Source organism: Sinohyriopsis cumingii, chromosome 9, assembly GCF_028554795.1.
Source record: "Sinohyriopsis cumingii isolate HCF-2022 chromosome 9, ASM2855479v2, whole genome shotgun sequence".
Classification (NCBI taxonomy): Eukaryota; Metazoa; Mollusca; class Bivalvia; order Unionida; family Unionidae; genus Sinohyriopsis; species Sinohyriopsis cumingii.
The window spans coordinates 78,070,769-78,095,161 of NC_142969.1; the positions used below are offsets into that span (position 1 = coordinate 78,070,769).

General features: G+C 35.3%; 1 long non-coding RNA gene across 3 annotated transcripts; it reads left to right on the plus strand.

Moving 5' to 3' along the window:
• The first annotated feature begins 921 nt into the window (after positions 1-921).
• On the plus strand, positions 922-22,455 carry LOC149792070 (uncharacterized). 3 transcript variants are annotated; one of them, XR_016423472.1, is made up of 4 exons: positions 931-1,051; positions 3,315-3,536; positions 17,366-17,525; positions 19,221-22,455. It is a non-coding gene; the product is annotated as an uncharacterized LOC149792070 (long non-coding RNA). The 3 variants fall into 3 exon arrangements; XR_016423473.1 differs by lacking the exon at positions 3,315-3,536 and having other exon boundaries at positions 922-993; XR_016423471.1 differs by lacking the exon at positions 931-1,051 and having other exon boundaries at positions 2,246-3,536.
• Positions 22,456-24,393: the final 1,938 nt, after the last annotated feature.

The window sequence follows — 24,393 nt, forward strand, 5'->3', positions numbered from 1 at the left end:
GACAGTAGTGTGCTTAGGTCGTGTACAGTTTCCATAAGTACAACATCCAAAGAAATATTAGCCACATTGCATCAAAGTAGTATAAAAGTATGCCAACATTGTTTTCACTCTGCATGTTTCAAATGCAAACAGCTTCACCTTACATACGTCACTCTCTCAAAATTACATAGTGAGCGCCCCCTATACGAGAGGGACAGAATGTTAGCGAACAACAGGGACGATTGAAGGAAGAAGAATTTGGAAAGTCTGGTGTCATGTATATCTTGATGTCTAAAGATTAGCTGGACAGGTGCGTTAGTTTAGTTATCGTTTAGCCTAGGAAGAAAACAACTTTTAAAAACTTCTGTTGAATTCAGTCGGAAGTCATTCCTAAATAGTTGAGCGACTGAGAATACAACCTAGACCAAGTTACTTTCACTTTGACGACCTGCCATTTTCATGTTAGGACGATGAGTCCTATTGCTGCGTTACTACCTAGAAAACACCAAACAAGTTTCACTATATTTGCTGTTTATTTTGATTTTACTGCATCATTAATCAATGTTTAGTGCAATTGAATGATTTTGATTTCCAATTATAGGGACCGTCAAAGTGCTGGGTATTCCGAAGTGACCCGTAAATAGCATGAACCAATCACTTTTTTTATTATTTGAAAGGTAACAGAATCAAAATTTGCACACATGTAATGCTATTTGAAAGAAGCATATACAAGTTTATTTTTTGAAAATATGTCAGAAATTGTATATTTTAAGACTTATTTTCAAAGTACGTCTACTTAATACTGTTTAAAAATGAATCATTTTTGTGCCAGAAAGTGGTACCATACCACTTGGGATAATGGAGAAATCCTACCAGTTATTAAATATTCATTTATGCAAATATGCAAATGACTTTGTTGAAACGATGGTTTTCATTGGACAGTGTGGTTTTTAGAAAATAACATTGACGTTGAGACTTGTGCTGCTAGAAATTTAGTATTATGTTATCAGACCGGTAGTGTTTATACTTTAACTGTTACTAATAATTCATCGTACGTTTCATTTCAGAGCTGGTAATTGCATTTTATTTTGTTTACTATTACAATTTTTAAGTCTAATTGACCGCCATTGGTGGCGTTATCAATTTTCGTGGATTGGTTGAATTGCAAGGTTATTTCGCTAGTAGTTTTAGTTTTATTATTATTATTATTTATGATTATTATTATTATTATTATTATAACCGTATTTATGAATTCTTTGTGCCTTTATATTTTTCAATAGACACGTTTTTAAATTAGAACTGAAATTAAACGAAACTGTACGCCTCATACCCACTTATGACAGTTATCAGTTTTCGTGGTTTAGTAATAAGATCGCATTATTTTATCTGCACGGCAGGACTCGTATTAGCATGTATACTGACAGCGTTACTAAGAAATAAGTTACATTTTATTTGGGTACTGGCAATTACATTTCTTTCCGATTAAAACACTTCTAAGTTTATTACCGTTATTAATTTTCGAGGACTGGTAAAAAAAAAAATCTTTAAAAAACCCACAGGGGCTCGTATCGTTGTTTACAATGGACCTGTCATGCATGTGCTATATTGTAGTTATTATATAGTACATTAGTCCGAGTTTCCTCTGACCCTTGCCTCCCCATTTTAGATATTTCGACAACATAAATATCGTATAAGTACATGTATGACAGGTCAGTTGTAAGTAACGATACGAGCCCCTGTGGAAAAACCAATATGTTGTGGCCTAGCTTCCGACGATACTGGTTCTGTGGTATCTCGATATTTTTTACCTTTTCGGTATTTATTTTATCTATTGCACCACATATTGTGTACTTATATATACCACATGACCATAGGTTACTAGTTCTAATCACCAGTTTATTTTGGGAAAATATCAGGATTGCTGACGCATACACTACTTGATAATTAAACCCATGAATACTACTGTTTCAAAATAATATCCTTAACCTATGTTCTCAGATAGAACCAATATCTTCTTAAAATTTCTATCACTTTAACAAAATGTTTAGCCTGTTTGTTGTCTGATAATGTTATACAAGTTAGATCCTATGATTACTGTGATGGTTAAGGACTAGGAGAATCAAAATGTGAAGCATGTTAATGTCGTTTTTTGGTGCCTTTCACATTTAACAGGCATTGACTTGAAAGTTGCATTGTACACAATTTATTACTTTTCATTGGAACACTGGTTGTTGTTCAAACAGTCTTAGGTTGATATGTACTTTCATCCTCATATTGATTGTTCATTCACAGCAACAATCACAGAGCAATTCCAGTCATCGTGGGTGGTTATTTACAAATGCATTTCTTTAATTCTTTCTTATAAGTTTCTGTTGCTGTAGGGCACAGGTGGCATAATAAGTGCCATAGAAGTAGCATCCATTTTTCAAGTTGATTACACTTTGTGCAACACAATGATACATTAAATTTCCAACATTAATACAAGTATATGCCATTATCAGATTATTGTATTGTTGCTGGTCTTACTGTAATGTCAGAGTAACTCCCCTTTCACAACTAGGGCTGTACATAACGTCTGTTTATTGTTTGTTTCCCACAGCCATCTGATTTATAATGGAAAATAAATTCATTTCAATACAAACAACAACAGACTTAAATTATATCTTGAGGGTCATTGTTTTTATTAACTTATTTGCTGATTGCAGACTTTATGACCTGAAATATCAAAGCACTCATGTATAGTAGATAACAGAAAATCAAAACAAAAGGAAAGAAATAATTCGAATTTTGAATCAGTTTAAATCAAAAACTGAATTGACTGAGTCTCATAAATTTTGTGACATAACTACACAAGTTTTAAGACCATTTTTGGTCTGCTTAAATGATAAATATACATTATACAGCTTCATCACTCAAATGTATGTTACCTTAGTAGTTGTAAAGACTTTGCTGGGTCTATATACTGGTCAATATCTTCCCATATCCTATGCGTACCAAAATCCATCCAAAAATCTCCTAAAACAAACATTTTACAACCTTGATGGTAATCATATTGATATTTTACAGTCAGCTGATCATTAACCTCAGAAGTCTGTTCAGCAGATGCATTAAGTTGAATGATAACTTTGTCAGTGCATATCCATATCTGGTGACAATAACAATCAGTACTGTTCGAGTTTTACGAATAACATGTCCATATAAATGTACATTTGCCTGTATATTATAGTATGTGATTTAGATTTTTAACATAGCTTTAAAACAATTTAAGTCATATCACTATAATGTCTGCAGTGGCAGCTTATAGTGATTTCTAGCACTGGTTTATCATTCCCCAGACATGCAGCATCATCTTCGACCCAGTCACATTATCCTGACACCAGGCCGACCAGTCCTAACAATAACATCTTGATACTGAGCACCAAGCAAGGCAGCTGTTATTACCATTTTTTGAAGTCTTTGGTATGACTCAGTTGTGGTTTGAATCCACGACCTTCCACATCCGAGGCGGACGCTTTAACCACTAGGCCACCGGGGCGGTCACCTATATATTATATAATGTATGTACTGGTAAATTTTGTGATAGTGACATGATTAGTTCATTCTGTCACTTTATTTTTTCTGTGACACTAATAGGTCGAGCATAAAGTATGTATTCATTGAGTGGAGGTGTGAGGTGTTGAAAAAAATTCAAAGAGCATTAGCCTGTGTATGTGGCAGGGTAACTGCTAAGTATATTCTGCAGCGATAGGGGTCAATATTCCTTGATAACTGTGATGTTTATGAAGACTAGTCAAGTCAGAAACATAACTAGCAGATGAGTTAGATGCAAAGTGGCTGGTATGCCATGTCAGGCAGAGTCAATATCTGCTTAGAATTATGAAGTGTGATATGTCATTCCAAATGATGATAAGGCTGATAATATTCCAATTTTCCAAAGTTGATATAAAATTTTTAGTCACTGTCTAATATTTGACTATTAAAGTTAAGGTCAACAGCAGCAGAGAGGGCGATCAGACCACTTTAGGGAATGGTCACCCTTGTTTTTAGACACAAAAAAAATAGTGACCCTTCATAGAGGTCAATACCATGTCTACAATTATTGTTTCTCTCGAACAGAATAGTAGACGAGCCCTCTCTGCTGCTATGTTATTCTGAATAATCCTGGGAATCTTCATCTGAATCCTGGGAATCTTTTGTTCTATGTTTCAAGTAATGTTCAAGTTCTGATGGTGGTTTTTCTATTTTTGGATTTATATTCTTTCTTTTTTTGTAATATATCATCAAACTTCTGTATCGATCTCTACCGCAGTTTTTGCAAATCTGATATAATCCTCTAACGCTGTTGTTACAACCAACACAACTTCGTGGACCAGCATGAGGGTTTTTCTTTATAAGATAATTATGTTTTTTACAATATTCTCCACGGCGCATTTGTTAGTGGTTCCTTGACCTGGGCTTGTTTTCAGACAAATGAGTTTAATATCATCACGGGAACAAAATAATGTGAAATCAGCCACGCGGGAACAAGTAATAACACACAGAAACATCATCATGAAAAAAGATTCACGAGAAGACCGACGGGAAACAAAATAACGTTTAATTGGCGCAGGGGAAACAAATCACACGGAAACAAAATAATCTCACAATATGCAGGAACATCAGTATGAGAAATGATTCACGAGGAAACAAAATAATTTCACAGTATGCGGGAACAATCAAATCAGATTAATAATTATGACCTTATTTTCATCATCATCACAGAATTGTCAAAATTATAAATATAATGCTGGGTTTATGTTATTGATTGGCCCTCGCCCCCATCATCATTGAGGTTGTCGCAAGTGGCACATTCCTTATAATAATACTGTTTGTGCCACTTGCGACAGTCATCAACATACGAAAACAACACGCGGGAAACATCCGCGCGGAAAAAACAATTATTTTGTCTTACCAAGATCATCACGAGTGTGGAAAGTGGCTTTTTCCTTATAATAATACTGATTATGCCACTTTCCACAATCATTAGGTCCTGAATCACAATGATAAATGCTCCTCCAACGATGGTCGTTCTTGTTCGATATTCAACCATTAATCTTGGAAATCTTCATCAGAATAATCATCAGAAATTCTACGTGCATTATTTCACAATCATCACGACATGGGGGAACTCTCATAAATATATAATATTATAATGAATATGAGACTTCCCCCATCACCATAATCATGTGTGTTAAATTCAATAATTATTTTTTACGACGATAAGAACTCCTCTAAGGTTGGAATCGGTTTATTTGTCCTTGTGTTATATTCGACAATTAATCGATATCTTGTTCCGCCGCAATCTATACACAACGGAATTTTACCACGAACTCCACGAGAGCAGCTAATACAACTCCGAGGTCCACATGAGCCATTATTTCGGTAGATTTTCATGTGGTCACCACAAAAAATACTTCTACAGTTTTTTCCGCATATTTCGGTTGACCCCTGAAGAAGCCAAGCACATTTGTGGACCATCTTATATTTAATATCTTATATATTTAATTGGTGATTAAAAAAAAAATCAATTAGATATATAGATATTAATTATAAATGACAGGAAAAAATTACTTAAGTGAACTCTGTGGTGCGGGTAATATAACCAAAGTATATATTACAAACAAAACTTTAAAAGAAAAATATTTGTGTCTCGAGAACGACCTGATTTTACGCTAGACACTCTATTCAACAACATTACCAACAAAGACGTGCGTGTGTTATCTAGAAGTTATTTCATGTTACGCGATTATTATAATATTTTCTCCGTCTCAACGTTAGATGAATCTGTTTCAGTACAAACTAAGGAAGAAGCAATTCAGGCGCTTCAATCTGAGTGTAAAACAACATATCATCTGCCCGGTATCATCATACAACACTTTAAAAACTTTTATATATTTCCGTCCGACGAGGACTTTGAATCAGTCGCGGATAAGATTTTAGGGCTATCGTCGGTTACTGAAATTATACCGAAATTCAGATTGAGATATCCTGTATTCGACATCGACTCGTTCTTCAAGCAGCACAAAGAACGCATCAGTTACGGAGATTTCATGGGAACCTCGAAAGATTCTGATGAAAAATTAACTCACAAAGAAATTATTGATTATTTTTCTCAGCTGTGTAATTGTGACCGCGATAAAATATTTTTATTCACAACAAATCACGGATATCATATATTATGTAAATGTGAACCCGTATCGTTCGATGATCAGATAGAATTAATTAACAGCGCTGGTAAGGACAATCCAACATGGAAACTAGATAAACAAGCAGGACTACACAGCATTAAGTTATCCGGGACAAAATCGAATAAAATCAATTCCGTTTGTAAAAGATTAATATCAGGACAAATCACAACGCCACGAGATTTATTGGTCTGTCCTATGTTAATACAACCTCGTGAAGTTGAATATGTAAAACCACACGAAGATTTCAATAACATCATCGACGCCGGCATCAACGAGGAGGATTTCGTTCAGATATCGATGGCGCTGACAGGCGAACCAGACAATCTGTTAGGGGTAATATCTGGCACAAAAAACTGTTATAACATGCGACGTCGGCCTGGACACTTTTGCAATATCTGCCAACGACAACATGGTATTAGTATTCATGGTCACGTAGAATTAAAATGCAATAATTGTATCGTCATCGTTGATATTTATCGTTGTGTAATTATCTGCCCAAGCTCGATGAAAGAAAAAATAATCATAGAACGCGGAGACAGGTCTATCTCAAATGAGATTAACAATCTTTTATCGGGAAAAACAAATTAATAATCCAGTACTAACCGACATCGTTGAGAAATTACCACAACAACATCGCGACGTTAGATGCATCAAATATCTGTTGCAACATAATTATAATCCAACGAAAGATTATTCTGCATCAGTAACACCAGATTATAGTTACACAAATAAGCCGCAGCACGAATCAGGTACGGGATGTGAAATTATCGTCGGTGATTACGTCGATGGTTCGGCCTGTGGGTTAGGTAAGACAGAAACAGCATGGATGTCAATAAAACCACATCAAACTGTTGTTTGTGTCAGCTATAGCAAATCATTGACAGAGAAAATAAAATAAAATTATCATATCGAGTCCTATCGAGATATTACAGGCGAGATTGTCATTGGCGGTAACAGAAAAGTTATAGTGCAGGTTGAATCGTTATGTAGAGTTAGCGGCAACGTGGATGTGCTAATCATCGATGAGTGGCACGGCGTCCGACGGCAGATATTTAACAACATTAATAAATACAAAAAATATTATTTGAGTTTATTGTCGTTGATAAACACCGCTGGTCGTGTAATTGTTCTTGACGCGGACATTAACGATGATGACGCTAAAATCCTTAAATTAATACGACCGAATATGAAATTCGTCAAGAACAAGTATAAACCAGATCATGACAAGAAATTTATCCTGGACAATTCCCACAAAGACAATCTGGAATTATTACTGGAAAGAATAAAGACAGAAAAAGTTGCTATATTTACACATAATAAATCCAACACAGAATATTCCGTCGAAGGGCTAGCTAGATTACTTCAATCACGTGGTTATCGTGTGAAATACTACCATGCCGATACCGATCCAGAAGAAAAAGCGAAAGATTTTGCTGACATCAATAACGCGTTTAACGACTTTAATGGTGTAATATTTAACCACACACTGGAAGCTGGGGTGAGTATCGTTGATGACGATTTCAAGACGTTATTCTGTTTCTCATACGAAATAGGATCAACAGAAGCAACTAAACAAGCTCTTCACAGATTCAGGTGTGTCAATGAACTACATTACTCGTCGATGAGACGCAATTGTAACAAAAATCTGCCACTGACAACGGCAGACCTAAGAAAATTAATAGTATCTCGCGAAAACAAACCAACGAGATCACCATCAACGGACGAACTTCATAACGACTGTGGACTGAATTTTCTCGTCGAGATAATCGAAGAAAACCTTTCCAAGAAATTCTTCACACATAAACTAATGACGTCAATGGCTGACTCCGGATACGAAATAATCAAGAAACCACCAGATGATTATGAAACGTTCATGGCCAAACAACAAATAAAGATCCAGTGCGGTGATGGTGTTATTGATGATTTTCTTAATACAACTATCGGAGAGCGAATAAAATATTCTGAAGTTGAGATTAAAACCAACAACGATATCATGGAACAACCTAAAGAACTGTATCATCGATACGATCCCGACGAGAACTTACCACCATACGTGGCCAAGAAGAAATATCTAAATTACATATTTCAGACTGATGTCGATAAATTACCCGTGGAAGAAATAGAATCGTTACACAAAAGATCCAGAAATTTATTATTGGCTCAGCAAGTCATCGTTGATAAACACAACAACGGAACATCTATAAACAGCACAAAATACAGATCAGATAAAATCTCACCACGGGAAAAAATCGACATGATCCGAGATTTACTAACGACACTGAATTTACCTGACGTGGTACCTGACGATGTTGCACAACAAAATATAATCGTGTCACGGTCGGACCTTAAGATGTACATCGAAACGATGATAGCCGATCCTGACCAGTTGGCCAAGTATAATAAAATTATAAAGTACTGGAATGACATTCTGCCCGATGCGAGGGTTTATTCAAGAACAATTACGGTGAAAAATATCATCGAGAAGATCAAATTAATTTACAAGGAATTCGGTGCGACATTAACATCATATGGTGATCATCATTCTGATAGAAATAATTTCATACTACAATACCCTGAATGGCCCGAGTCAGACTTTATAACCGACGATCTTTGGAGAAATTCAGTTCTGGATCAAACTGGAATAGCAGGTAGCGATGTAACAATAACAGACAAAGCATCTGAGATGTTAAAATTTCATGTGTGGAACATCAATGGGTGGTTCAAGTTATTTGATCCTCAAGGATGAGTTAAAACACAAAAAAAACATTACATCAACCATGTGGGAACTCCCATAAATATATAATATTATTAAGAAATATGGGACTTCCCCCATCACCATAATCATGTGTGTTTGATGGTCGAACTCCCATAAATATATTATTAAGAAATATGGGACTTCCCCCATCACCATAATCATGTGTGTTTGATGGTTGAACTCCATAGATATATTATTAAGAAATATGGGACTTCCCCCATCACCTAATATTAGTTGGCCTGATTCAGATTTCATCAATAATGATACATGGAAAAACACGCTAACGGATCATACTGGTTATTTTGGTGGTAATGATCGATGATCACACCAGATGGTTGAAGTACCCCATTTGGATCATAAATAAATGGTTTAGCCGATATGAAGAGCAAGATCAATAATCAATCATATATGTGATGACTGCAGAAACTTTCAGAAACTATTATCAGGCAAAGGAAGATTCTGCAGTTACAATGATAATGTGAGATAAATTTAACACCCTAATGATAATCAAGAATATCTGTCCAAGGGCCTTTTTTCGTCTCACATTTTGACAAACATGTTAAATGGTGTTGATCGGCCGATAACCTGACTGTTGTTAGGTATGGAAATTTTCATAATAATTATTGTTTCTAGAAGATTCTGATGCATCAGACCTCAACGAAGAAGATATTCATCGATATGTATCGTGAAGAACAAACCTGCTGCTGGATCTATGGTGCATATCACGTCATGGTGTTGGATTTTCAGACCACTGAACCGAGAAGAACTAGCACGAAGACGTCTGCGTGAATCGTATCAGAAAAATAATTATTTTTTTCTCACACTGAACTCCATAAATATTCAAGAAATGTGGGACTTCAATCACAATTAAACATCTTCGATGACGTCATCGGACCTTTTCACGGTCATGGTTGAACTCCCATAAATATTATATAATATTAATAATATGGGACTTCAACCATCAAATATCAGAACCTGTCACCGTGCGTGTCAAATTTGAAACAAATAACAAATAGCGATGATCTACGTATATTATTACGGTGTTGTGATGAAATATCCTAATTATTTCAGTGCGATGATTGATCTGGATTTAACGATCGATGACATTCTTGGCAAATCACCCGATATTGTTATAATTAAGTCGACGTGCGAATCAGACATTGTGTGATTCAACGGCCGATCTGTCATTGTGTGATTCATACTTTACTCATTATGTGATCCAACGGCCGTTCTGACATTGTGTGATTCAGACTTTACTCATTGTGTGATTCAACGGCCGATCTGACATTATGTGATCCAACATTATTATGTGATTCAACATTATTATGTGATTCAACGGCCGATATCCTGACTGTGGAAAAGTGTACAAATCATATATATATAGAAAATGTACACTTTTCCACACTCGCATGATAATCAAAATATATCTATCAAAGGGTCTTTTTTTTCGCCTCACATTTTGACAAACTGTCCGTTGACAGATCTGTTGGATGTTAGCGTCATTTAGTGAAATTAAATTTATATAATATGCCATTTAGGAAAAGGATAGTTGATACATCTGATGATCGATTTATTAGAAGCAAACCTGTTACTGCTAAAATATCTTATAGATTATTACCAGGCGGTATTACTGCATTATGTATTTCCGATCGACGTTGTGCTGGTTTTTCACAAAAATCTACAGTACGACCACTAAACCGTAATGAGTTGGCGCGAATACGTCTCAAGGATAAATATCGCGCGAGAAAACAATCTTCACCTGTAGACGCCGGGAACAAATAGTTTAGGTTTGACATAATCAAATCGACCTAAAATTTTATCAACAACGATGTCATTGTGGATTTTATCGACACACGGTGAGATCTTTCTGAAATTAAATTCATTTAAGCGCGTATTACACTCGTGGGCCATTTTATCTAATTGTTTCTGCTGCTCAGCTATGTTGTTCATCTTCGCGATGATCTCGCTGCTGTACTCGTTTAATGATTTATTCATATCTTCGTTGACTCTGTTATTTATTTTTATGATAACCTGCTGTAGGGTTTTATTATCCTCAGAATTTTATCACAACGGCGCTTTGTTTCACTTAAATCTTTTTTTAGTTGATTATTCTCCTCGGTCAGATTATCCAATGAAGTTTGGGTTGATTTTAGTTTATTTTTGTATTTTAAGATTTTCGATTCGGATTTGTTACTTGATTCAGTCTTGTTACGCGATTCAATACTATTCGATGTGGTTTTGTTGATTAATCTGACCGATGCGGCCCTGTCATCATCATCTAATTATTATTTTTCTGATACGATTCACGCAGACGTCTTCGTGCTAGTTCATCTCGGTTCAGTGGTCTGAAAGTCCAACACCATGACGTGATATGCACCATAGATCCAGCAGCAGGTTTGTTCTTCACGATACATATCGATGAATATCTTCTTCGTTGAGGTCTGATGCATCAGAATCTTCTAGAAACAATAATTATTATGAAAATTTCCATACCTAACATCAGTCAGGTTATCGGCCGATCAACACCATTTAACATGTTTGTCAAAATGTGAGACGAAAAAAGGCCCTTGGACAGATATTCTTGATTATCATTAGGGTGTTAAATTTATCTCACATTATCATTGTAACTGCAGAATCTTCCTTTGCCTGATAATAGTTTCTGGAAGTTTCTGCAGTCATCACATATATGATTGGTTATTAATCTCACATTATCATTGTAACTGCAGAATCTTCCTTTGCTGATAATAGTTTCTGAAAGTTTCTGCAGTCATCACATATATGATTGATTATTGATCTTGCTCTTCATATCGGCTAAACCATTTATTTATGATCCAAATGGGGTACTTCAACCATCTGGTGTGATCATCGATCATTACCACCAAAATAACCAGTATGATCCGTTAGCGTGTTTTTCCATGTATCATTATTGATGAAATCTGAATCAGGCCAACTAATATTAGGTGATGGGGGAAGTCCCATATTTCTTAATAATATATTTATGGAGTTCAGCCATCAAACACACATGATTATGGTGATGGGGGAAGTCCCATATTTCTTAATAATATATTTATGGGAGTTCAACCATCAAACACACATGATTATGGTGATGGGGGAAGTCCCATATTTCTTAATAATATTATATATTTATGGGAGTTCCCACATGGTTGATGTAATGTTTTTTTTGTGTGTGTGTTTTAACTCATCCTTGAGGATCAAATAACTTGAACCACGCATTGATGTTCCACACATGAAATTTTAACATCTCAGATGCTTTGTCTGTTATTGTTACATCGCTACCTGCTATTCCAGTTTGATCCAGAACTGAATTTCTCCAATGATCGTCGGTTATAAAGTCTGACTCGGGCCGTTCAGGGTATTGTAGTATGAAATTATTTCTATCAGAATGATGATGCTGTTTATAGATGTTCCGTTGTTGTGTTTATCAACGATGACTTGCTGAGCCAATAATAAATTTCTGGATCTTTTGTGTAACGATTCTATTTCTTCCGCGGATAATTTATCGACATCAGTCTGAAATATGTAATTTAGATATTTCTTCTTGGCCACGTATGGTGGTAAGTTCTCGTCGGGATCGTATCGATGATACAGTTCTTTAGGTTGTTCCATGATATCGTTGTTGGTTTTAATCTCAACTTCAGAATATTTTATTCGCTCTCCGATAGTTGTATTAAGAAAATCATCAATAACACCATCACCGCACTGGATCTTTATTTGTTGTTTGACCATGAACGTTTCATAATCATCTGGTGGTTTCTTGATTATTTCGTATCTGGAGTCAGCCATTGACGTCATTAGTTTATGTGTGAAGAATTTCTTGGAAAGGTTTTCTTCGATTATCTCGACGAGAAAATTCAGTCCACAGTCGTTATGGAGTTCGTCCGTTGATGGTGATCTCATTGGTTTGTTTTCGCGAGATACTATTAATTTTCTTAGGTCTGCCGTTGTCAGTGGCAGATTTTTGTTACAATTGCGTCTCATCGACGAGTAATGTATTTCATTGACACACGTGAATCTGTGAAGAGCTTGTTTAGTTGCTTCTGTTGATCCTATTTCGTATGAGAAACAGAATAACGTCTTGAAATCTTCATCAACGATACTCACCCCAGCTTCCAGTGTGTGGTTAAATATTACACCATTATAGTCGTTAAACGCGTTATTGATGTCAGCGAAATCTTTCGCTTTTTCTTCTGGATCGGTATCGGCGTGGTAGTATTTCACACGATAACCACGTGATTGAAGTAATCTAGCTAGCCCTTCGACGGAATATTCTGTGTTGGATTTATTATGTGTAAATATAGCAACTTTTTCTGTCTTTATTCTTTCCAGTAATAATTCCAGATTGTCTTTGTGGGAATTGTCCAGGATAAATTTCTTGTCATGATCTGGTTTATACTCGTTCTTGACGAATTTCATATTCGGTCGTATTAATTTAAGGATTTTAGCGTCATCGTCGTTAATGTCCGCGTCAAGAACAATTACACGACCAGCGGTGTTTATCAACGACAATAAACTCGAATAATATTTTTTTGTATTTATTAATGTTGCTAAATATCGGCCGTCGGACGCCGTGCCCCTCATCGATGATTAGCACATCCACGTTGCCGCTAACTCTACATAACGATTCAACCTGCACTATAACTTTTCTGTTACCGCCAATGACAATCTCGCCTGTAATATCTCGATAGGACTCGATATGATAATCTGATTTTATTTTCTCTGTCAATGATTTGCTATAGCTGGCATAAACAACAGTTTGATGTGGTTTTATTGACCTCCATGCTGTTTCTGTCTTACCTAACCCACAGGCCGAACCATCGCCGTAATCACCGACGATAATTTCACATCCCATACCTGATTCGTGCTGCGGCTTATTTGTGTAACTATAATCTGGTGTTACTGATGCAGAATAATCTTTCGTTGGATTATAATTATGTTGCAACAGATGTTTGATGTATCTAACGTCGCGATGCTGTTGTGGTAATTTCTCAAAGATGTCGGTTAGTACTGGATTATTAATTTTTTTCCCGATAAAAGATCGTTAATCTCGTTTGAGATAGACCTGTCTCCGCGTTCTATGATTATTTTTTCTTTCATCGAGCTTGGGCAGATAATTACATAACGATAAATATCAACGATGACGATACAATTATTGCATTTTAATTCTACGTGACCATGATTACTAATACCATGTTGTCGTTGGCAGATATTGCAAAAGTGTCCAGGCCGACGTCGCACATTATAACAGTTTTTTGTGCCAGATATTACCCCTAACAGATTGTTTGGTTCGCTTGTCAGCGCCATCGATATCTGAACGAAATCCTCCTCGTTGATGCCGGCGTCGATGATGTTATTGAAATCTTCGTGTGGTTTTACATATTCAACTTCACGAGGTTGTATTAACGTAGGACAGACCAATAGATCTCGCGCGGTTGTGATTTGTCCTGATATTAATCTTTTACAAACGGAATTGATTTTATTCGATTTTGTCCCGGATAACTTAATGCTGTGTAGTCCTGCTTGTTTATCTAGTTTCCATGTTGGATTGTCCTTACCAGCGCTGTTAATTAATTCTATCTGATCATCGAACGATACGGGTTCACATTTACATAATATATGATATCCGTGATTTGTTGTGAATAAAAATATTTTATCGCGGTCACAATTACACAGCTGAGAAAAATAATCAATAATTTCTTTGTGAGTTAATTTTTCATCAGAATCTTTCGAGGTTCCCATGAAATCTCCGTAATTGATGCGTTCTTTGTGCTGCTTGAAGAACGAGTCGATGTCGAATACAGGATATCTCAATCTGAATTTCGGTATAATTTCAGTAACCGACGATAGCCCTAAAAACTTATCCGCGACTGATTCAAAGTCCTCGTCGGACGGAAATATATAAAAGTTTTTAAAGTGTTGTATGATGATACCGGGCAGATGATATGTTGATTTACACTCAGATTGAAGCGCCTGAATTGCTTCTTCCTTAGTTTGTACTGAAACAGATTCATCTAACGTTGAGACGGAGAAAATATTATAATAATCGCGTAATATGAAATAACTTCTTCTAGATAACACACGCGCGTCTTCGTTGGTAATGTTGTCGAATAGCGTGTCTAGCGTAAAAGTCGGGTCGTTCTCGAGACACAAATATTTTTCTTTTAAAGTTTTGTTTGTAATATATACTTTGGTTATATTACCCGCACCACAGAGTTCACTTAAGTAATTTTTTCCTGTCATTTATAATTAATATCTATATATCTAATTGATTTTTTTTTATCACCAATTAAATATATAAGATATTAAATATAAGATGGTCAACAAATGCGCTTGGCTTCTTCAGGGGTCAACCGAAATATGCGGAAAAAACTGTAGAAGTATTTTTTGTGGTGACCACATGAAAATCTACCGAAATAACGGCTCATGTGGGCCTCGGAGTTGTATTAGCTGCTCTCGTGGAGTTCGTGGTAAAATTCCGTTGTGTATAGATTGCGGCGGAACAAGATATCGATTAATTGTCGAATATAACACAAGGACAAATAAACCGATTCCAACCTTAGAGGAGTTCTTATCGTCGTAAAAAATAATTATTGAATTTAACACACATGATTATGGTGATGGGGAAGTCTCATATTCATTATAATATTATATATTTATGAGAGTTGCCCCATGTTGTGATGATTGTGAAATAATGCACGTAGAATTTCTGATGATTATTCTGATGAAGATTTCCAAGATTAATGGTTGAATATCGAACAAGAACGACCATCGTTGGAGGAGCATTTATCATCGTGATTCAGGACCTAATGATTGTGGAAAGTGGCATAATCAGTATTATTATAAGGAAAAAGCCACTTTCCACACTCGTGATGATCTTGGTAAGACAAAATAATTGTTTTTTCCGCGCGGATGTTTCCCGCGTGTTGTTTTCGTATGTTGATGACTGTCGCAAGTGGCACAAACAGTATTATTATAAGGAATGTGCCACTTGCGACAACCTCAATGATGATGGGGGCGAGGGCCAATCAATAACATAAACCCAGCTTTATATTTATAATTTTGACAATTCTGTGATGATGATGAAAATAAGTTCATAATTATTAATCTGATTTGATTGTTCCCGCATATTGTGAAATTATTTTGTTTCCTTGCGAATCATTTCTCATACTGATGTTCCCGCATATTGTGAGACTATTTTGTTTCCGTGTGATTTGTTTCCCCTGCGCCAATTAAATGTTATTTTGTTTCCCGTCGGTCTTCTCGTGAATCTTTTTTCATGATGATGTTTCTGTGTGTAAATATTACTTGTTCCCGCGTGGCTGATTTCACATTATTTTGTTCCCGCGATGATATTAAACTCATTTGTCTGAAAACAAGCCCAGGTCAAGGAACCACTAACAAATGCGCCGTGGAGAATATTGTAAAAAACATAATTATCTTATAAAGAAAAACCCTCATGCTGGTCCACGAAGTTGTGTTGGTTGTAACAATGGCGTTAGAGGATTATATCAGATTTGCAAAAATTGTGGTGGAGATCGATACAGAAGTTTGATGATATATTACAAAAAAAGAAAGAACATAAATCCAAAAATAGAAAAACCACCATCAGAACTTGAATATTACTTGAAACATAGAGCAAAAGATTCCCAGGATTCAGATGAAGATTCCCAGGATTATTCAGAATAACATAGCAGCAGAGAGGGCTCGTCTACAATTCTGTTTGGGACAAACAATAATCGTAGACGTGGTATTGACCTCTATGAAGGGTCACTATTTTTTTTTGTCTAAAAACAAGGGTGACCATTCCCTAAATTGGTCTGATCGCCCTCTCTGCTGCTTCAACTAAATATTAGCTGCTGTCACTTGTTTAAAACTATTATTAGAGATAAATATTTACCTTTGCTGTAGAAAAGCATTGGTTACGATTTCTGTAAAATTCAACCTTTGTATCACTATTATAGTTAATGTTAATACTTACTTTTATTTTCAAAGTTTGTTTTACATGGTATTAATTTAAACCGCTGCTTATTTTTAATGACTACTAATAACTTCATCTTTTAAAATTCAATTGTCCCATCTATTCTTGGAAAGGGGGTGGTGACTTAGCAATGTACTTACACAAGGGTGGATACAAAATGTATGATTTGCAATGAGTAATGGGAAAGGGGGTAAAAAATCACCAATTGTTTGCGTACGTGCTTTATGGACAACCCTTAACATCATTATCAGAATATTATTATTGCCAGCTTAACTGTTCATGGGTAAAGTTGTTGGATCGATGAAATGTTTTAACAGCTGACCATAATGTCATTATAGTTCATTTGTGCTTGAAATATAATTCTTCACTGTAACTTTTTTCTCTTTTTTTTGTTAACTTTGTTTGCAGATTAGTGTAGATTTCGGCTGATTTTGGTAATTATATGGACTTTTACAAATGGGCCTTGTCACCTGATAGTTGAAAAGATGTTCACATGACCATTCCTCTGATAAAGGTATGTAGATGAGTCAGCGGCTAAGGACAAGCTGAGAAATGTGATGCTACAAAGGTATATTTTCCATTTGATATATCATAGATGACTCGTATAAGCATCCATACTAGAAGTATGGGTGTGACTGACTATCCCATATTCTGCATGAGACATAAAAAGCTATCTAAATTTGTCTGCCACATCTCATAATATATATGCTATACATTAATGTGTGAAAGGGAAATATTATTTATTTTGTAATAGAGTGGGAACATTTTAATTTGTCATGAAAAATGGTACATTTTCCGTTTCTTAAGCTATGGATCGGCATTTTGAACTATGTATTATTTTAACATTAACATGAAAAAATGTGCAACATTTTTGTGATTACTTCAATACACTAAATGGTTTAACCTTCTGTGAGCAACAATTAATAATTTTTCTAGATTAAACACATTAATTCCATTATGTCTTAGATATTTCACTTTGAATTGTTCGCATGTAAATATAAGTTATTGCACACGTATTGTATTATTATGTGCAGTATTAATTTTAATCTTTATTGGGTGGGATATTCGTAGTGATGATTTAGTATCATTTAATACTCAGCTTTACATGATGGGTAAGCTGATGAGTTTGAATGTTTATAAACCGCTGTTGCTTTTATCTACTGCTGTTCTAGTATATTGATAGTCTCTGTATCACAAGTAGAGCAAACTTTTCCCTAAAGTTCGGATTGAAAGCAACTTTACATTGTAGGTAATAAGTACAGAGAGAGAGAGAGAGAGTTCACAGGCACTGGCCAAACTGAAAAACAACTTTGTATGATGTATCCCAAAATATTAACATCTAACAAATAATCTTACAATTGCCAGTCAAGAAAATATATCATGTGTTAATTCTACCAGAGACAAAGAACTCTTTCGTCCTATGTCCAGAAAGCTTAGAAATAGATAATATTGTAATAAGTCCCAGATGAAATCAAAGTACAAAGTATTGTGATAAAACTTCATGTAGCAACACAGCTTTGATTCAAAAAGATGCTTTATCACTGACTGTGCACAGCTTCTAACTTAGACAACTGTACTAAAGCGACACTGTAACAAAGAGTAACTAAAATGCCTTCCAGTCAATAAACAAACCGCTTTAGTGGCCTAGTGGTTAGAGCGTCCGCCTCAGATGCGGGAGGTCGTGTGTTCGATCCCCAGCCGAGTCATACCAAAGACTTGCAAAAATGGTACTAACAGCTGCCTCGCTTGGCGCTCAGCATTAGGAGGTTAATGTTAGGACTGGTATGCCTGGAGTCAGGATAATGTGACTGGGTGGGACATCATGCTACATGTCTGTGTCATGATGCCCCAGTGCTAGACATCACTTTAAACTGCCACACTGCAGACATTGTAGCAATATGACTGAAAAATTGTTAAAGCTACGTTAAAAATCCAAGTCACACACACACACCAGTCAATAAACAAACAATATGATTACACTGTTGAGCCAGCAAGGGGGGGGGTATACGTTAAGAAAGGTAGGGACTAAATTCTGAGTACTGACTTAATGTTAACTCAGATGTAAATATTAATCACCTAGATTTTCTGATAGTTACAAATAGACTTGGTACCTCTTTATGCAATTAAATATGACCTCTGCTTTCTGTTGGTGAAATAAATTATGTAAGATGGGTATGTTTTGATTCCTTTTTGTTTCCATCAGTGATATACAAGGTGTTCAGATATCTAATGCAAAATGTTTCTTTTTCTTTCATTTGTTCAGTGATCCAATAAAGGCAGTGGGCAATTCCAGAAGGATTACATCATCAAAGGTAAAGGTAAATGCAGATTACATTAGATTTTTTGGGTAAGTTTATCGGAATGATGAATGTTGTTGACGTTGTTGTTGTAGGGTTTAACGCCATTTTTCAGCACATGATAGGCTATGCATGGCGGCCAGTATTAATGGTGGAGAAAGAACCCGGAAAATCCCCGGAAAGAACCACCGACCCTCGAGAAGCTACTGGCAAACTTTCTCACATATCCACATTGGCCAAATCTGAGACTCGAACCCAAGCAGACAGAGATGAGATGGCAGTGTTCTGTAACAGAAAGTGCTTTAGACCACTCGGCCACTCAGGGGCCCCCGATGAATGTTGATTTGGATGTTAAGATTTTTGTTTCTTAAGCACACTGGATACTACACACTTTCACTGCAATCATTCCGGTTCAGTTGTATGGATAATACTCCAAATTCATGTATTTGAGTGCAGTTAAAGCACGTTTTGATCTAAATTTAGATTATGCAAGTTAGAGGCATCATTTGTCTCAATAGCAATGTAATGAGCATCGTTGACAGTACTTTGACTTAGTCTACTTTTTTAACATCAATTTTTATAGTTTAAGCTGCTGAAAAAAATTAGTTCAGTTTATCAGTGTTCAGTGTTGCTTCATTTCAAGGTATATATTTATGAGATACTTTTTTTTTCTGTATTATATAATCAGATAATTAAACTAACATATGAACAATCTACTACATTTCGCAGCATTTTACAGAGAAAATTGTGGTGGTTCTAATAAATAGATGATCTATTTTGAACTTATACGTTATTGTTAGTGCAGAGGCTTCATTGTCTATCAATATTACTATAAATTAGTGCTACTTGCCTATTAATAATAACTGTATATATTGGACACAAATTTTTTCATGTACTAGAACTTATGGTGAAACTTTTTTTACACCTAGGTCATATGTTCCAAGACTTAAAAAATGAAATTAATTTGTACCCCCATGTTGCATTAAAATTGATAAACAAAACACTTATTTGATAATAAAATGAAAGAAATTAACATTGTATTGTTATCAGTTAACATTGAATTGTTATCACTTATTCCTCTTTTTTCCATCATGAGCATTAAAGAAAATGTATCCACACACTCCAGATATGCAGCAGAGACATGAATGATTGCTTGAAGGTATGTGCCATTCACCCATGACACAGTGTTATGTGCAAAATAACCAAGATTGTATTATATCCAGTTCCTGCCTCGCTTGGCGCTCAGCATTAAGAGGTTAGTGTTAGGACTGGTCGGTCTGGTGTCAGGACAATGTGACTGGGTGGGACATCATGCTACCTGTCTGCAGCATGATGCCCCAGTGTTAGACATCACTATAAACTGCCACATTGCAGACATCATAGCGATATGACTGAAAAATTGTTTTAAAAAATTCAAATCAAATCAAATTTTCGCCAGCAAAATACTGAAGACAAAGGTGATTTTTTTGTTGCAAAGCAAGCTGACCTTGGAAGCCAACTTTGGATACTTTTAAGCCGATTATTTTTTTAAAGGATATCAATATAAAGGTTATTTTTTTCAAAGCAAGTCGACTTTGGATTCTTTTAAGTGTTCTGATTATATATATATATACACACACACACACACACACACACACACACACACAAAGTCGGTCCACATAAGGAAATTACTTTGCTTCTATTTGACCAGTTTTCACAGGAATTTTGGAAATAAATTGAAATAATGAAACAATTTTTAAAGTGACATAATATAGTACTTCATGCATGGACATTGATGATCCAGGGTCACCTAGATGATTTGGAGAAAATAAAATCATTTGATGATTTCATGAAGCCCAGACGAGTAGATGATTTTGCAGACAATATGATCATTAACATGGATGAAATTCCAGTGTGGTTTGATCTCATTCCTGGATGGACTGTCAATAAGATGGTGGTTGAAAGTGTGAGAATTAGCATGACTGGTGCAGATCTTAAATAAAATGACTTTAGTCCATGCAGTTTCCGCTTAAGGAGATGTGTTGCGTCCAACAATACATTTTCAATGTATGACAAAACTAAAAAGATATTCATGCACTGAAGGAATGGATCATATATATGCAGGAGAAGGGTTGGGTTGTTGAGATGATGCTGCAATGGATTAAACAAAAGTACAGTTTTATAATTTTTTAAATAAAAATTTAAGTTGGAGTGCATTTTCCGACATGTAATTTTCAAATGATTTAAAACGTGCCCACAACTTAAGACTGGAAAAGAAACAATGTGTCCCAGAACATACAGTGCACAAAAATGTACATTCAGAATTAATTTATGGTGTCTCAACATATACGGTAAATATGGTAGATATAAGTATTTATGAATAACAAACTGTTGATTGAGTTGCATAGCTAAATGTAAGTGAAACTGCCATAATGCTTCCATGCTCTTACATACAAATATTAATACTATTGTCACTGTATGAATTGTTTGCTAGTCATTTAAAGAGTGATATATTTATTTCATGATCTTTATATTATTATTTGGCAGCATAAAATTGATTTTTCAACAAACATTGATGCAGTTCACAAGCTCTATAACAGTTAGAGATTTCACCAAAATGTTTTCAAAAGTGAAGAAAAAAAGTTGCTGCAATTATACTGCAGAAAAAAATGTTTTTCCTTTTCTTGATGAGATCCACACCTAAATCTATTAACATAACAATTCCTAATAGTAACATTTCATCTTAAATGTTAATTTCCATAACTTTTTTAAATATATTATGATATTTTTAAAAGGAAAACTATTCTGGAATGATATGGAAAAAATCTTTTGAATTGATTCATTCCTTCATAGAAATTCAGAAAAAAAAAGAAATTCATTTTCTGTTTGCTAAATAAAATAATTCTTACTTCATTCTCATTATTTTCACCTGTCCATTCTTCCTTTCTGGGAAATACATATAAAATCTATGTTATGGTTTTAACCAAGACAAGTAAATCGCAGTCAAGGGGTTACATTGGGGAGTCCAAACCCCAACGTATATTATTTATCTCACCCAATATTTTCCTTTAAAGCAAAAAGAACTCTTCACTAGTGTTGTTGTTGTTGTTGTAGGATTTAACGCCATTTTTCAGCACACAATAGGCTATACATGGCGGCCAGTATTAATGGTGGAGGAAGAACCAGGGAAAACCCATAGAAAGAACCACCGACCCACGAGAAGCTACTGGCAAGCTTTCCCACATTGGCTGAATCCGAGACTCGAACCCACGCAGACGGAGGTGAGATGGCAGTGATCCTTAATGGAGAGCGCTTTAGACCATTCGGCCACTCTTCACTAGTGTAATATAGTTCATGTGCAAATGTTTACATGTGGCTCATTAATGCAGATATGTTAATGAAGGCTGTGGTGTGACCAATGCATCCCAATTACACAGGTTTATGTCCGATAATTTAATAGATTTTTCGAAAAATACAATGCTATATGTATGAGAAATTATGATACATTTAAATAATTATGATTTCGATATCTGGATTATGTACGAAAAATTAAAAGGTAAGAAAATACATGAAATACGGTAAGTGAAAAACCCATGTTATTATGAGAACCAACCATTTACAAACAGTAATAATGAGATTTACAGTATGGTCCATGTGGAGCTCGACGACAGTGGAATGCATTTATATACAGTGGTAACAAGGTCAATGCAAGATCACCTCATCTATGAAATTGTCTCAGTTATTGATGATATGATGCTTTGTTGAAAGCCATCACGATCTGATCAAAATATGGCCACCAGAGTTTAACAAACAAATGTTGACGGTCGGAAAAGAACGATGGATACAGGGCCATACCATAAGCAGTCATGACCTGATGATATGATGGCCGCGTAATAATAATAATAATAATAATATATTTATGGCATGGGGGAGACCTCAGAAGTTTAGAGGAAGTAATCTCCCATGGGTTCCTTGAACATGGAAGACATTGCATTACATAAGCTCAAATGCCCTTGAGGTCATATGTCAATAAGCTTAGTAAGATAATTGTGTGTGTGTGTTTGTGTGTGTGTATGTTAAGACTTACTTTTAAGCTGTCTCAGGCCATCATTCTCTGGTCTCCTTTCAGACAGGGGCTCTGAAGATACAAATGATTTACTGCAATATTATTTTATTGCCGAAATGTCTATAACAAAGTTTTATTGACAAACGTTTGTGGGTTTCTATTCTAGATTATTATACACAAAGTATTGATAGATGATTTTCTCCCGCCAGTTTTTCTTCGTTTAAAAATTTAGCCAAGTAATCCGAAGAGTACAGCAAAAAGGCAATGCTATTAATTCAACACCCTTGACTATTAATATTATTTAAAATTACTATAATTTTGTCGTAAGATCTGCAAAACAGACTTACCATAGAGGAGTAAATACTTAAAATGATGAATATAATCTAATGCATGGCTCGAGTTAAAGAAAGTGTACCTTGCAGGCAGTCTTTATAGAAATTCAGTGCAGATAAATTGTCCCATTTTGTTACAGGTGACTGTATACCAACGGTTTAAAATGAAAAAGGATTAATTTTAAGCCTACTATTGTACCAAATTCATACGATGCAAAAGTTCCACTTTAAACAAATACTTTTGTACTAGGAATATATTCCTTGAAATTTATACTTTCCATTGGAAATATGCTGAAACACATAAAAAATGCAGATTTGCAATAAAAAGTATGAAGGTTTGCATCCAGAATACTTACTGTTCGGTGTGCACTGACAGTGATAAAATGCAAATGATAATTAGTCACAAGGCTATTATTTGGATACAATCCAACAACATGGATACCTCAGAACTTATCTGAAAATTTCATTTTTATTTTCAGCCGGCTTGATTTTCTCAAATATAGCAATTAATAATCCAGCACTACATATAGGATGGTTCTATACCTCACATACTAGTTTGCTGCATCGAAGCATTGATGATCTAAAATATGGTATTTAATATTACACGACATATAGATTGGATCTACAGTTCACCTAATAACTAATTGGACATGAACATTGATTTTCTTAATTATTGCATATAATATTCCACCAATAGTCCACCACACATAAAATAGGCTCTTTATAAAGCTAACATAATAATTAGTTGTATGGAAACATTGA